We start from the raw sequence: 9659 nt of genomic DNA, 5'->3' as shown, positions 1-9659 counted from the left end.
ATTCTTTAAATGAAGGTAAAGTAGGACAATTTTTTGTAAGATGATCATGTGTGTCACATATATGACAAACAATTTCTTGAACACATTTTAATTGATCACTCTTTTTCATTTCTAATGACTCGATTTTTCTTGCTAAAGATGCAAGTTTAGCTTGAACATCTACATCATCTTTAAGATGATAAATACCACCCCCATTTGTTAAATTATTGGTTTTACTTGATGGTTCAATTGAGCCTATATTATCCCAATTTTGAGCATTTTCTGCTAATGACTCCAAATATTCCATAGCTTCATTTGGGTTTTTATCTTCAAAAGTTCCATTACACATGAATTCTATCATTTGCCTATCTTTAGGTATTAAACCTTCATAAAAGTGAGAAACTATCCTCCATATTTCAAAACCATGATGTGGGCATGTATTAAGTAACTCTTTATATCTATCCCAACATTGATAAAATGTTTCCCCTTGTTTTAGAGAAAAAGTTGTAATTTGTCTTTTAAAAGAGTTTGTTCTATGGGAAGGAAAAAACTTTTTTAGAAATTGTTGTTGCATTTCTTCCCATGATCTTATTGAACTTGATCTCAAATTTTGCAACCATGTTGTAGCTTTATCTTTCAAAGAAAAAGGGAAAAGCTTTAATCGAACAATATCCATGCTACAATTTTGATCATTATAAGTGTTGCAAACCTTCTCAAATTCTCTTAAATGCAAATATGGATTTTCAGAATCTAGGCCATGAAAATTTGGTAAAAGTTGAATGATTTGTGGCTTAAAATTGAAATTAGACGCATCAGGAGGAAAAACTAAACAAGATGGTGTACTAGTTCTTATTGGATTCATATGATGCCTAAGTGTTCTTGGTTGTTCATGTTCTTGATTATTATTATTATTATTATTATCATTTTGATTATTAGAATTATCCTCCATGTTTAAAGTATTTTCAGATACTCGAACAAGTCTACCACTTTGTTTACGATTCCAAACAATCATACAATTAAAAACAACATACTATTTACATAAATAACAAAAATTAAACTTAATTTATACCTCCCCGGCAACGACGCCAAAAACTTGCTACAACTTAAATTGTAATTCACCCAAGTGTCATAAAATTAAATGTTAGATCAAATCACAATATTTCATTTAGAACAACCGGCAGAGCCACGCTATTGTCTAAATAAAATATATGAACTTTTTTTATGTTAGATGAGGAAAAGTAAATGTTAGATGCGAGAAAATAAATGTTAGTTGTGGAAAGTAAAAGTTAGTTGCGAAAAGTAAAAGTTAGTTGCGGAAAGTAAAAGTTAGTTCAAATCACAATATATTATTTAGAACAACCGACAGAGTCACGCTATCGTCTAAATAATATATATGACTTTATTATAAATAGATACATATATTTATAGTATATAATTATTGTAGTATTTATTGTATCATATTTGACAACAAATCAAGGTAACCACATTCAAGGTACCAAGCATTTCATGTAAATAGATAACAACAAATCATCCAAAATTATACCTACAAATAAAAATCAATTAGTAAAAATAAAAATAGAAAAGGAAAGAATATACAAAATATAAATAATCTTACTTGACCAACAATGAAACCTTTTTACCTTGACATAAAAAGATTTAGCTTTCCATGTAGTAGCCCGTAACCAAAATCAGTAATTAAGAAATTAATCATAATTACTTGGATAGAGTTCGGAAGCTCCGAAGGTGAGTTCGGAAGTTCCGAACAGGATCGGAAGCTCCGATGCAGGATCGGAAGCTCCGATGGTATTACGTCAGGCATGACGTGTGGCAAGATCGGAAGCTCCGATCACCCCTATCCGAAGTCAACAAATGATATTTTGACACGTGGCAGATCAGGATCTTCGGAAGCTCCGATGGCAGGATCGGATGTTCCGATCGAGGTTCGGGCGTTCCGATCAAGGATCGGAAGCTCCGATCGTTGTCTATAAATAGAAGGCCGAGAATTCAGTTTCAATTGCCAATTCCGGATTTCCTCTCTACCCTAGTCGTATTCGAGTTGTTCTAGCCTTCCTAGGCTTGACCCGGGAGTCGTCGAGGCATTCGATAGTCGTAGCGGAGTTGTGCCCAAGTTCTGGAGGCATCGACATCAAAGGGCTAACGATGGACGAAGGTATATGAAACGAACCTAACTCTCTAAATATAAATAAATATGCGGAATTTTTTTTTTTTATCATGTCATACATTTTACTTATTTTCAGTGATGAATATTATTACACATTTTATTTAAATATTTTCAGTGCATGCAAATTTTATTTATTTTTCTTATGTCAGAATTTTATTAAATGTTAGACTCAGATATTTAATTTATTAAAGGTTGTATTTTTATTTAAGTTAGGGCGATCGGGTTTAGGGTTCCAGGTGGGTTTCCGGGTCGGGTTGGTGGTTCGGGTCAAGTCAGTGGGTCATGGGTTATGTTAGTTGGGTCCGAGTCCGGGTCAAGTTAGTCGGGCTCGGGTATTTTATTTTTAAGTTAATTATTAAGTTAAAGTGTTTTAATTGGGTTAATTAGATTAATTAAATTAATGGGCTACATTTAAGTTTATTAACGGGCTTGAATAATTATTTTAAGTTAGCCTAATAATTTTTATGGGCTTGGGAGCCCATGGAAGTTGTTGGGCCAGTCTTTGGGCTTTTGGGCCTATTGGGCCAGAATAAAGTGTTATTGGGCCAGGAAATTTTATTGGGCTTAAAAATGTGTTAATGGGCTTAAGTATGTTAATGGGCCAGTCTCAGTGTTAATGGGCCAGAATTTAAGAAATTGGGCTTGAGGGTTAGGGCCAGCAGTCCAGCACAAACCATGAGAAATTGCATGTGTCCTAAATATATATTTAATTATTTTTATGCATGGAAGTTATTTTTAGTATTTATATGTTAGTATGAAATTAAATTAAATATATATGAAGGACACACATTTTATTTAAGTACATGCATTCATGAAATAATTTTTATGCATGATTTAATGTTTAAGGTTGAGCAAAAGAAAATAATTTTATGTTGGAAGTTGAAGTAGTGTGACAATTTAAGGGGGATTCGTCCCCATATGTGAACTATTGAAGGGCAGTTTACTGCCAATTTAAGAGGTGATCCGTCACCGCCACGTACGTTGGTTTACCACGCTGATCAATATTTAATGTATGTTTGGTTACACTATGGAGACGACCTTTCGATGTTAGAAAATACTTTGCTCAACAATGTTTATGTATTATTATGATATTCAAGTTTATTTTAAGTTTATGTTATGTTCATGATATTTTTAAGCATGCTCATTCATGTATATGTTATGTATTAGTATTAAAGTGAGTTAAATTATTTTAAACCCTTGTTATGTTAGCATGTTGGTCCTCTAGGCTCACTATACTGATATGGTGCAGGTGAGTACGTAGAGGAGGATGTAGTACCCACCGGCGGCGAGGACCTATGAGCGGGCATGCAGTAACCCCATGACCGTTGTCTGAGTCTATATGCATGTTTTGAATATTTTTTTATCATGTCATACATTTTACTTATTTTCAGTGATGAATATTATTACACATTTTATTTAAATATTTTCAGTGCATGCAAATTTTATTTATTTTGCTTATGTCAGAATTTTATTAAATGTTAGACTCAGATATTTAATTTATTAAAGGTTGTATTTTTATTTAAGTTATTTATTTTTAAATCTATTTATTCTGTGCATATATGTATGGGCATGTATGTACATATTTTTACTTAGTAAGTATAAAAAAAAAAAAAAATTTCCGCATATTTATTTATATTTAGAGAGTTAGGGTCGTTTCAGTTGGTATCAAAGCACGGTCCTTTGAGGGGTCATTACTGCTATGCGAGCTCAGAAATCCACGCTACCGGTCTGTAAGTTTTAAGTGTTTATAGCATGATTTACTTTTAAGAATTTAAGTTAGCATTAATGTTAAAACACTTAGTTATGCATGACGATTTACATAAAGAAATATGTGGTGGTGCAGAATGACTCCGAGACCTATGAACAGACGTGGGGAATCTCCACCTCCACCTCCACCTCCGCAAAACCCACTTGCAGCATTGGAGCAGGCCAATGCTAATATGATGGCGGGGATTATTGCTCTGTTGGAGCAGCAGGCTACACGTCCTAGACTGTCTCACGAGGAGGACGTAGCTGAGCGGTTCCAGAAGAAGGGGCCAAAGGAGTTCACTGGTACCACCGATCCATTGCTGGCTGAGGGGTGGATTCGTTCTTTGGAGTTCATCTTTGCATACATGGGGATTACTGACACCGGAAGGGTGAACTGTGCGACGTATATGATGAGGGGAGATGCAACTCTTTGGTGGGAGGGTGCTGCCAGGGGAGTACATCTTCCTACATTGACTTGGGCGGAGTTTAGGCGTATCTTCTACGCCAAATATTTCACGGAGGATGTGCGCAGTCGCATGATCCGGGAGTTTATGAGTCTCCGGCAGGGGGACAGGTCAGTGGTTGAGTATGTGAGCCAGTTCGAGAGGGGCTGTCATTTTGTGCCTCTGATTTCAGACAGTCCACCGGAGAAGATGAGGCAGTTTGTGGAGGGACTGAAGGCGGATATCAAGCATGACGTACGTATGATGGACGTCGCTACATATGAGGCGGCAGTTAGTAGAGCACTGAGGTCAGAGGAGGGTAGGAAATAGATACAGCGAGAGCAGCAGGGGAAGAGACAGATTCAGTCTGGGTATCAGCGACCATCTTCTCAGCCTCCTGCGAAGAAGCAGTTTACTGGGCCGTCTAAGGGCCCGAATCAGCCGCAGAGGCCACAGCAGCAGAGGCCACAGCAGCCGAGGGGCGGGGCCCCTAATACTAGAGGTTTTCCTACTTGCCCGAAGTGTCAGAAAATGCATTCGGGACCTTGTCTTTTGAGAGCAGGAGTTTGTTTCCACTGTAGAGAGCCGGGGCACCAGATAGCTAGTTGCCCGAGGAAGAAGAACACTGCTGGTAGAGTGTTCGTTATGCAGGAAGAGGAGGCCGACCCAGACACCTCCTTGATCATCGGTATATCTTACCCCTAGTATTTTATAATTTCTTCCTTTGGTTAAGAATTTTGATTTTTTTTCTTTGTGAAAATAATTTGTATTTGGGATTTTTCTATCTGCATGTTAGAATAAGAAGCATGTTTTACTTGTGATTAGAATTAAGGGTTATTAGTGACTTATCTTTGAGGAAAAGTTTAGTAGTGGTATGAAATTGTTGGGATTCTTCTGCGTGCAGGGAGAATTCTAGTTGGAGGCAACTCCACATTTGCGTTGCTAGATTCAGGGGCTATGCATTCGTTTATCTCCCTGGAGTTTATCAGACGGATAGGCATCACACCTGAGATTGTTGACAGTGGTTATGATGTCACTATGCCGTCAGGACAGATTATTTCTACCTCTAGTGTCATTCGAGAACTGGAGTTGGAGCTTCAGGGGCACTCCATTCGCGCAGATGTGGTGGTTTTGCCGTTAAGTGGATTTGATTTGATATTAGGTATGGACTGGTTGACAGTCAATGGAGCTTCGATTGACTTTCGTCGGAGATCAGTGTCAGTGAAACCATCAGAAGGTGACCCGTTTACCTTCCATGCATCTCAGAGCAGTGATATTCCTCAGGTGATATCTCTTATTCAGGCGAGGAAGCTGTTGAAACGGGGTTGCCAAGGTTTTCTAGCAAGTATTGTCACGGCCTCAGGACCATCTAGCAGATCATTATCAGAGATAGAGGTGGTTCGTGACTTTCCGGACGTCTTTCCGGAGGATGTTGCAGGAATTCCACCAGTGAGAGATGTGGAGTTCAGCATCGACTTAGTGCCAGACACCGTGCCTATCTCTAAGGCACCATACAGACTTGCTCCTACCGAGATGAAAGAGTTGAAGGAGCAGATACAGGAGTTATTAGAGAAAGACTTTGTTCATCCTAGCTTTTCTCCATGGGGAGCTCCGGTGTTATTTGTGAAGAAGAAGGATGGCAGTATGAGACTGTGCATTGATTATCGAGAGCTCAACAGAGTCACGGTGAAGAATAAGTACCCACTGCCAAGGATAGAGGACTTATTTGATTAGTTGCAGGGAGCTTCAGTGTTCTCCAAGATCGATCTGCGATCTGGTTATCATCAGCTGCGAGTTAGAGATGCAGATGTGTCCAAGACTGCTTTCCGGACACGTTATGGGCATTACGAGTTCTTAGTGATGCCATTTGGGATGACCAATGCTCCAGCAGTTTTCATGGATCTCATGAACCTAGTTTTTCGGCCGTATCTTGATCAGTTCATCATAGTCTTCATTGATGATATCTTGATCTACTCTAGGAGCGTTGAGGAGCATAGGCAGCATCTACAGACAGCCTTGCAGACTTTGAGGGAGCATCGTTTGTATGCCAAGTTCAGCAAGTGCGAGTTTTGTCTTGAGCAGGTGGCATTTCTTGGCCACATTATTTCTAGAGATGGGATTGCAGTGGATCAGTCGAAGGTTGAGGCAGTGCAGAAATGGGGTATTCCGAAGAATGCTTCGGAGATTCGCAGTTTCTTGGGATTGGCAGGATACTATAGGAAGTTCATCAAGGGTTTTTCCTCTATTGCAGTACCCTTGACTTCCTTAACCAAGAAGAATTCAAAGTTTGTTTGGAGTCCAGACTGTCAGAGGAGCTTCGATCGGCTGAAGGAATCACTCACTACCGCACCGGTTTTAGCGATGACAGTACCACACGAGAAGTTAGTGGTGTACACCGACGCGTCTAAGCTAGGTTTAGGCGCAGTACTTATGCAGTGTGGTAAGGTTATTGCTTATGCGTCGAGGCAGTTGAAGATTCATGAGCAGAACTACCCGACGCATGACTTGGAGTTAGCAGCAGTGGTCTTCGCTTTGAAAATCTGGAGGCACTATCTGTATGGAGAGAAGTGCAAGATTTTCACTGATCACAAGAGCCTCAAGTACTTCTTCACTCAGAAGGAGTTGAACATGAGGCAACGGAGATGGTTGGAGTTGGTTAAGGATTACGACTGTGACATTAGATACCATCCAGGTAAAGCTAATGTAGTGGTCGATTCTTTGAGTCGGAAGTCGTAAGTGGTATCGTGTATGTCAGTGCAGTTACCACTGCAGAATGAGATTCAGAGGTTTGATTTGGAGTTTTACTCGAGTGGTCATGCACCGAGCTTGTCAATGTTGACGGTGCAGCCTATTTTACGGGATCGGATCAGAGAGGGACAGTCTACTGATGAGGAGTTGCAGCGTTGGAGACAGAGAGATGAGGCCAAGGGTGATCTTCTGTATATAGTTGTGGATGACATTGTTCAGTACCGTGGTAGGATGTGGGTATCAAACGCCGATCAGTTGAGAGCTGAGATTCTAGCGGAGGCTCACACATCTCCGTACTCCATTCACCCCGGAAGTATGAAGATGTACCGAGATTTGCAGCTATTGTATTGGTGGGCCGGGATGAAGAGAGACATCGGGAGAGTTGTGTCAGAGTGCTTGACTTGTCAGCAGGTCAAGGCCGAGCATCAGCGTCCAGCAGGACTTCTTAGACCTCTTCCTATTTCGGAATGGAAATAGGAGAATATTACGATGGACTTTGTAGTTGGCTTACCGAGGAGTGCCAGAGGTTGCACAGCTATTTGGATGATCGTGGATAGACTCACCAAGTTAGCTCATTTCTTACCGGTGAGGACTACTTACTCGTTGACACAGTATGCAGAGCTTTACATCAAGGAGATTGTTAGACTGCATGGCATACCAGTGTCGATAGTATCAGACAGAGATCCAAGATTTACGTCTGCGTTTTGGAAAAGTTTGCACACTGCATTGGGGACTAGACTTTTGTTCAGTACAACGTTCCATCCCCAGACAGATGGTCAGTCTGAGAGAGTGATCCAGGTTCTCGAGGATCTACTGAGAGCTTGTGTCATCGACTTTCAGGGCTCGTGGGAGACTAGACTGCCATTAGTGGAGTTTACCTATAACAATAGTTTTCAGTCGTCTATAGGTATGGCTCCTTATGCAGCATTGTACGGGAGGAGATGCAGATCTCCTGTGCATTGGGATGAGGTTGGTGAAAGGATTTTACTTGGTCCTGAGATTGTGCAGCAGACAGCTGATATTGTGACACAGATTCGGGATCGTATGAGGACTGCTCAGAGTCATCAGAAGAGTTATGCAGATACTCGACGACGAGATTTGGAGTTCGCTGTAGGTGATCACGTATTCCTGAAGGTGTCACCTATGAAGGGAGTAGTGCAATTTGGTCGAAGAGGCAAGCTTAATCCGAGATATATCGGGCCATTCGAGATCTTGGAGAGAGTTGGCACGTTGGCCTACCATTTAGCTCTACCACCAGGGCTAGCGGCAGTGCACAATGTATTCCATGTATCCATGCTTCGGAGATACATCTCGAACCCGTCACATGTGTTGGATTTTGAGCCTCTTCAGTTGACACCGGAGTTAGCATTTGAGGAGAGGCCTATACGGATCTTGGCTAGGGAGGAGCGCAGATTGAGGACGCGTGTCATACCGATGGTCAGAGTCTAGTGGCTGAATCACTCGGAGGAGGAAGCTACTTGGGAGACTGAGGCAGATATGAGGACTCGCTACCCGAAGTTGTTCGGGTAAGTACTTTAATTTTGAGGACGAAATCCAATTTAAGGGAGGGGGGGGGGGGGGGGGAAATTGTAACACCCGGTATTTTTAATACGTAAATTCGCATGCATAATTAGGAAATTTATTTAATTGAAATTTTAGAGTATGGGTTAAATATTTATGTGAATTATTTGTGCATGATTTAATTGATTTTCAAGCATTTAACCCATAATTAGTGATTTTCATGATTTATGAAAATTTAATTATTTTATCGCGTAGACGGGACCGTGGACGGACGAGATGACAACTTTCTATCCAATTTATTTCATGAGCCTTTTAAGAGCCCAAAAATATTATTTTGAGTTTTATCTCCTCAAAATTTTCAGTATTTAATTTTATATAATTTTAGGAGTCCATTTTTACCCAAATTAAGCCAAAATAATGACTTTTTATTATCTTTAAAATTTCATTAATTTTATATTTCGGGATTTATGTTTTATATTAGATTATGTTGTATTTTTAAGAGTTTAAAATTTTAAATTTTATGTATATTATCTATCTAACTAATTTTAATTATTTATTTTAAAAACCTAGATTAATCTAACCTACCCAACCCCCACACCCCACTACGATCACTCATCCGCCACCCCACCATCTTCATCATCTTCTTCATCGGCCATCACCCCCTAGGACTCCATAGCCACGTTTTTGAAGCTCCAAGTCAAGTTGTCGTCGCCCCGTCGTCCCGGAATCGTTCCACGCGCCTTCTTCTCTTCAACCCTCGGTGAAAGGCATGATTTCTTCCCTATTTTTCGTACCTATCAGATATTATAGTGTGTGTATTGTGTATGCATCGAAAACTTTCAAGATTTTCAGAAAAATGTTTTGGCTTTCATGGAATTTGTGACTTGTTGTGTGTTTTGATTGTCATGCTCACGTTTCTTCTTGCTTGGGCGTGCATGGCTATTGGTCCACAATTTAGAGGGTTCCTTAGGGTCCCTAGGTTCGATTAAGGGGTCGGTTTTGATGGCTAGAAGGGGCTGGGCGAGGGGGTTCAGAAA

The 9659-nt window shown here is 40.2% G+C and overlaps 1 non-coding gene across 1 annotated transcript; it reads left to right on the top strand.

Moving 5' to 3' along the window:
- Nucleotides 1-398: 398 nt before the first annotated feature.
- LOC140870145 (small nucleolar RNA R71) lies at nucleotides 399-509 on the top strand. The gene has a single exon (XR_012147122.1). It is a non-coding gene; the product is annotated as a small nucleolar RNA R71 (small nucleolar RNA).
- Nucleotides 510-9659: the final 9150 nt, after the last annotated feature.

Source organism: Henckelia pumila, chromosome 4, assembly GCF_033568475.1.
Source record: "Henckelia pumila isolate YLH828 chromosome 4, ASM3356847v2, whole genome shotgun sequence".
NCBI classification, from domain to species: Eukaryota; Viridiplantae; Streptophyta; class Magnoliopsida; order Lamiales; family Gesneriaceae; genus Henckelia; species Henckelia pumila.
This window is presented reverse-complemented; position numbering and strand designations above follow the sequence as displayed.